The sequence below is a fragment of the Photinus pyralis genome, unplaced genomic scaffold, assembly GCF_008802855.1.
Source record: "Photinus pyralis isolate 1611_PpyrPB1 unplaced genomic scaffold, Ppyr1.3 Ppyr1.4_LG6, whole genome shotgun sequence".
NCBI classification, from domain to species: domain Eukaryota; kingdom Metazoa; phylum Arthropoda; class Insecta; order Coleoptera; family Lampyridae; genus Photinus; species Photinus pyralis.
In genome coordinates this window covers 42,344,105-42,350,104 of record NW_022170663.1, presented here as the reverse complement: position 1 = coordinate 42,350,104, position 6,000 = coordinate 42,344,105, and the positions used below count along the sequence as shown (strand labels likewise).

General features: G+C 34.9%; 1 protein-coding gene across 1 annotated transcript in view; it reads right to left on the bottom strand.

Annotated features, from left to right (window-relative positions):
- The window catches only part of LOC116174658 (RE1-silencing transcription factor B-like), a 394,864-nt gene extending 391,020 nt beyond the window's left edge, over positions 1 to 3,844 (bottom strand). Inside the window, exons 1-2 of the mRNA XM_031492600.1 lie at positions 3,613 to 3,844; positions 3,359 to 3,534 (exon numbers count right to left, since the gene is read on the bottom strand). The gene's annotated coding sequence lies outside the window, so the exon portion shown is untranslated. The remainder of the gene's footprint in view (positions 1 to 3,358; positions 3,535 to 3,612) is intronic.
- Positions 3,845 to 6,000: the final 2,156 nt, after the last annotated feature.

Sequence of the window (6,000 nt, the reverse complement as noted above, 5' to 3'; positions counted from 1 at the left end):
GGTGTCCCTAAAAGGTCTGTACAACGCGCTACCAGGTGTTCTTGGTATGAAAATAGGACGATTTAACCCAACTTACCTCTATCCAAAAGTGCTTCGGTAAGGCGCTATCGACCGCCAAAGATTCAAAAAACAAATCGTTATTTTTATTTTATCGGAAAATGGTTTTGCCGATTAAAATGAAAGTCGGGATGTGAATGTCTAATGTAAAAAGGGTCTTTGCGATATCATCGTTTTGATTGTAGTTGCTATGTAGGTGGTAAAATACTGACCATCCACATCTGAAGAGGTCTAAAACTTTTTAACTACTATTTTGACGGTTCTGAATTTTTAGACATTGATAGACAGTTTACTTGCAAGCATTTTTTGTCTCTTGATGAATATCGCTATCTGTGATGGTTTACGAAAAAAAAAATTTAGGCATGATGAATGGCATGCACCATACATGCGATTGTTCCTCAAAAAATCGGAAGATGGCTGTTAAACCTTAGAGTGGCGTAACGTTTGTTTGTTGTTTCTTAAACTTTAACAATTTACGTTTTGCTTGAAGACTTAAAACTTTAAAAAATAACGTACCAATGTTGCAAAGGGCACAGTTTAATTTATTACGTCGTATAATGCTTTGTATGCGTGAAAATGGTGGTTACTTTGAACATTTAGTACGTTTAAATTAATACATTACATTGACTTACTCTGATGTGTTCGTTTATTCTACATTACTTGCTTGCACTACGGTTTCATAGCCTACTTCTTGCTTGCACTTATGGTTTTTGAGGAACAATCGCATGTATGGTGCATGCCATTCATCATGCCTAAATTTATTTTTTTTTCGTAAACCATCACAGATAGCGATATTCATCAAGAGACAAAAAATGCTTGCAAGTAAACTGTCTATCAGTGTCTAAAAATTCAGAACCGTCAAAATAGTAGTTAAAAAGTTTTAGACCTCTTCAGATGTGGATGGTCAGTATTTTACCACCTACATAGCAACTACAATCAAAACGATGATATCACAAAGACCCTTTTTACATTAGACATTCACATCCCGACTTTCATTTTAATCGGCAAAACCATTTTCCGATAAAATAAAAATATCGATTTGTTTTTTGAATCTTTGGCGGTAGACAGCGCCTTAACGAAGCACTTTTGGATAGAGGTAAGTAGGGTTAAATCGTCCTATTTTGATACCAAGAACCCCTGGTAGCGCGTTGTACAGACCTTTTAGGGACACCCTGTATATGATAAAGTGGCAACGTTGCAATCATAGCATCAAAACACAGTTCCCGCTTACATTTAAAACAAAAATGGCACATGATCAGATCGTCTAGTCATTAGACTATTTACGACCGTCTAAGGTAGGGATTATACCGAGACTCGGGGCTCAGTCGGGAAGGAACACTCAAATTCAAATAATTTTATATGATCAACAGTCATGACGGCGTTGGCTCAAGTCCCCAGAATCTCCAAACTCTAAATACTCGACTGGTTGCATTCGACGATGAAAAATACAGGGTGATAAATAATGAAAGTTGCCTCGCGTTATAAATTTAAATACGAGTGGGGTGCTCTATTTCGGGGAACCTGCGCCGTTTCCAAATCACTTTGTTGATCCCCCTTACAATAAGCTCAGAAAGGGTTTGTTAAGATTTAAATCCATACAGTTCCCATGAGTCGGAAATGCAGTCAGAGCTGCTTACCCAGAGCTTTTAGCTGTCAACTTTCCAGAAAGAAAGTAGCCGCCACTCGGAGGGGCACAATTATCGACACTGCACCCCCAGTGCCACACAGTCTTCAGCAGATTAATTATTATGTATTAAAATATGAATTTATTGTTTATCCCATAATTACAATTACTACATTTGAAATCCTTCTAAACTTTATGTTTTAAAAGATGTCGTTTGAAGAGGTGTTTATAATTTGTGCCATAATTACAATCGACACATTTAAAATCCTTAGAAACTTGATGTAATAAAAGATGTCGTTTCAAGAGGCTTTCATACTTTGTCTCAAAATTACAATGAGCACATTTAAAATCTTTCGAAACTTTATGTTTCCTAAGATGTCGTTTAAAGTACAGTTTACTATTTGTCTCATAATCACAATCAGCACATTTCAAGTCCTTACAAACGTTATGTTTTAAAAGGTGTTTTTTAAAATTGGATTTAAAATTTGTCTCATAGTTGCAATTACTACAATTAAAATCTTTAGAAACTTTATGTTTTAAAAGATGCTGTTTGAAGTTAAATTTAACATTTGTCTCATAATCACAATCAGCACATTTAAAATCCTTCGAAACTTTATGTTCTAAAAGATGTGTTTTAAGAGCAGATTTATATTTTGTCTCATAATCACAATCAGCACATTTCAAATCCTTCCAAACTTGATGTATTAAAAGATGTCGTTTGAAATGGTATTTCTTATTTGTCCCATAAGCACAACTAGCACATTTAAAATCCTTAGAAACTTTATGTTTCAAAAGATGCTGTTTAAGGACGCTTTTAACATTTGTCCTATAATCACAATGAGCACATTTAAAAACGTTAGAAACTTTATGTGTTAAAAGGTGTCGTTTCAACCGGCTTTCATAATTTGTCTCATAATTACAATCAGCACATTTAAAATCTTTGGAAACTTTATGTTTTCTAAGGTGTCGTTTAAAGTACATTTTACTTTTTGTCTCATAATCACAATCAGCACATTTTAAATCCTTATTAGCGCCATGTTTTAAAAGATGTTTTTTAAGAGCAGCTTTATATTTTGTCGCATAATTACAATCAGCACATTTAAAATCCTTGGAAACTTTATGTTTTAAAAGATGCTGTTTAAAGTTGCCTTTAACATTTGTCGCATAATGACAATTAACACATTGAAAATCTCTCGGAAAATCTTTAGAAACTTTATGTTTTAAAAGATGTTGTTTAAAGTTGGGTTTAATATTTGTTCCATAATCACAATGATCACATTTAAAATCCTTAGATACTTTATGTCTTAAAAGATGTCGTTTCAAGCGGCTTTTATAATTTGTCTCATAATCACAATTGGCACATTTAAAATCTTTAGAAACTTTATGTATTAAAAGATGTCGTCTGAAATGGTGTTTAATATTTGTCCCATAATGACAATGAGCACATGTAAAATCATTAGAAACTTTATGTGTAAAAAGATGTTGTTTGAAGAGGTGTTTACGATTTGTACCATAATCACAACTAGCACATTTAAAATCTTTAGATACTTTATGTTTTAAAAGGTGTTGTTTGAAGTTACTTTTATAATTTGTCTCATAACCACAATCAGCACATTTTAAAAATTTAGAATCTGTTTTACATTGAGGTATAAAGTTATGTTGAAAGTCAGAGTGTACCTGTACTTCTTCATTATCAAGAGATTTAGAACACAGTGTACTAATGGTAACTTCTTCCTTTACCGTCACCAAAACTTGGTTGTTGACGGAAATGTGTCCCTGCAGAAAGGAATCGATTTCTGCTTCTTGTTTCGGTTCGATTTTAATGGGTGGCGTATCATTATCTCCATCCATACCTGACAACAGTAATGTGTTTCTGGTATTAAGCAATACAATAAGATCCCAAGGCAACCAGACATTACCGAGGTACTTACTTTCTGAGTTACAGGGTTTGTTTAATTAGTGTTACACCATGCCACCAGGAATTATTTGGTTATATTTTGCGCTTGCGGTATTAGCTTCGACCATTGTTTAAATAATGCTTACACTATTTCCTTCTCTAAAGTGCCTTTAGTGTGACCATTTTATATTATTCAAGGGTGGGACGCACACAGACAGACCATCAACGACGAAGACTGCGATTTGGCGAATTGGAGATTTCTTTTATTGGTCTTGGGCGGTCACGTGATCTAAAGGGAAATTTACACGCTTCCAGTATCTGTCTGGATAAGGTACAAAAGCCAGTGACTAAAAATATGTATAACTCTCGCCAGGAAAGATTGCCGGTCACGCACACCTTGTGTTGATCTACAATCTATGTTTTTCTTAAGATGCTAGTGACTTGCGGAATAGGATCGTGCCAATGTTGAACGAAAAGCCAAAAAGTGTCGTACTCTCGCAAAAGTAGGTAACTGCTAAGGGTAAAAGAGTACGACGTAAGAAAAACCTCGCAGTTTCATTAATACAGTCCAAAAGTTAATTAACAAAATATTTTGTAAAAGTTTAAGCAGTAGTTAACAAAGATAGTAAATGCATATACACAATGTTGGTTACACTCAAGGTTAAAAGCAAGTTTTTGGGAACAATGGGTCAGGTAGTAGCAGGTACCTAAATTCTGAGAAAGGGTTAAGAATACAGGATGTGACTCATCTTTGGCGCAATAAAGTCCTTTTGTTAAAAGCAAGATGGAAAATCACATGGCTTTGTAGGGAAATTTAGCTAAAAACAAGATATGTAGAAATTATTGAATCGTCACTCATTTATCGCGTATAGATTCTAAACTGAAGAGCTTTGATTAGCGTAATCCCGCTCCTGCAAGATGGGTAGCCCGCCCCTGGTTTCGGGGTTTCGAGACTACAGTTGGATGTCGAAGACAATCACGGAATTAGGCGTCGTACTTCAATTTTGACTAGTTTTTTTTACCACCCCAGTGACTGCTTCATTCACGGAGAAAATTGTTAGTAACAAACAATAAGTCAGTACATACCTCAAACGAATCAGTAATTTCAACATATTAAAATAAAATGATCAAAACTTCAGGGACAAGACCAAGTAATCAACATCAATGAACATAAATTAAGCAAGCATTACACCAAAAACGTATACAATTACAAACAATAGCTGTTACAGGTTCATTTTTAGTTTAGTTTTGCGTTATTTATTTTGATTTTTAGTGTAGGAATGTGTTTATTTTGTTTTGAATATCATATCATAGGCGTGTCCATTTTCTTAAATCTCTTCTTGTGATTTTTTCGCTTCTTTCGATTCTTGCCCTTTTCTTATAATTTTATCTTCCTTCTCACAATCTAAACGCTTCTTCTTTCCACTGTTTTCACTCTTCTAATTTTGCAAGCTTATGTGTATACTATTTTATTCAATGTTACGCCTCTGATCCGCTTTCATTGCCATCTATTGTCAGTTCTTGTAAACTACGCTATTCTTTCCCGCTCTTTTCAAAAATCTATTCTTCTTTTCCGGCTAACTTTTTATGTTCCTTATATTAGTGGTATTACTGTTAGTTTTTTTCAAGATCTTCTACGTTTTCGTTTCCGTTTTGGAGATTTGTCAATTCTGTCGTGTGCTTGTGAGGTGCGGAATTTTTGCAGTAGGTATAATCCAATAATTTTGGGATTTCTACCCTCGTGAAATAAACTCTACTTATTCCAATGAATTAGTATTTCGTCCTTAGAAACCCTATTTTGGAGATTAAGAGTAGAGGAGAGGCACATTTGTATTTGTGATTTGCCATCTACTTACAACCAATATATATTTTACTTGCTCGCCGGATTTCAACCCTTGTGGTATTTTTGTTGTTTGTATCGTTTTCTATTTCTTCGTTGCCTTTTAGGTTCCGAGCGTTATTTCACCTTCCACCTATTTAATTAAACATACAAAATATATATTGTCTCTACGTTTAAGGCCCACACCATCTTGTAAGTAGCCTTTTCGTGCTAGTGTTGCGTTGATTTTTTCTTTTTGCCGTCATTTCCCTGTTAGCATTCCGTGCCATTATCAATCATAATCATTCGCCCTACAATATCTGTATCTGTATCCCTTTTTTCCGCTATTTTTCTCTATTTCTCTTCTTTATAGTTCTACCCTTCGCCCTGCATGTCCAGACCAACGGGAGCAGGTTTCTAGTTTTTCCTGTACGGCTTGGAATTACCGAAAAATTAGTGGCGCCTACATTTTCTGAGCATATTTCTTCCAGTATCGTCGAACCACCCATACCACCGATAGCAGCTGGAACCTTAGTGCTGGATTTCTTTATTATCTTTCAGTTTTATTCGTCACATAGCATAACGGTATCACACATGTGATTC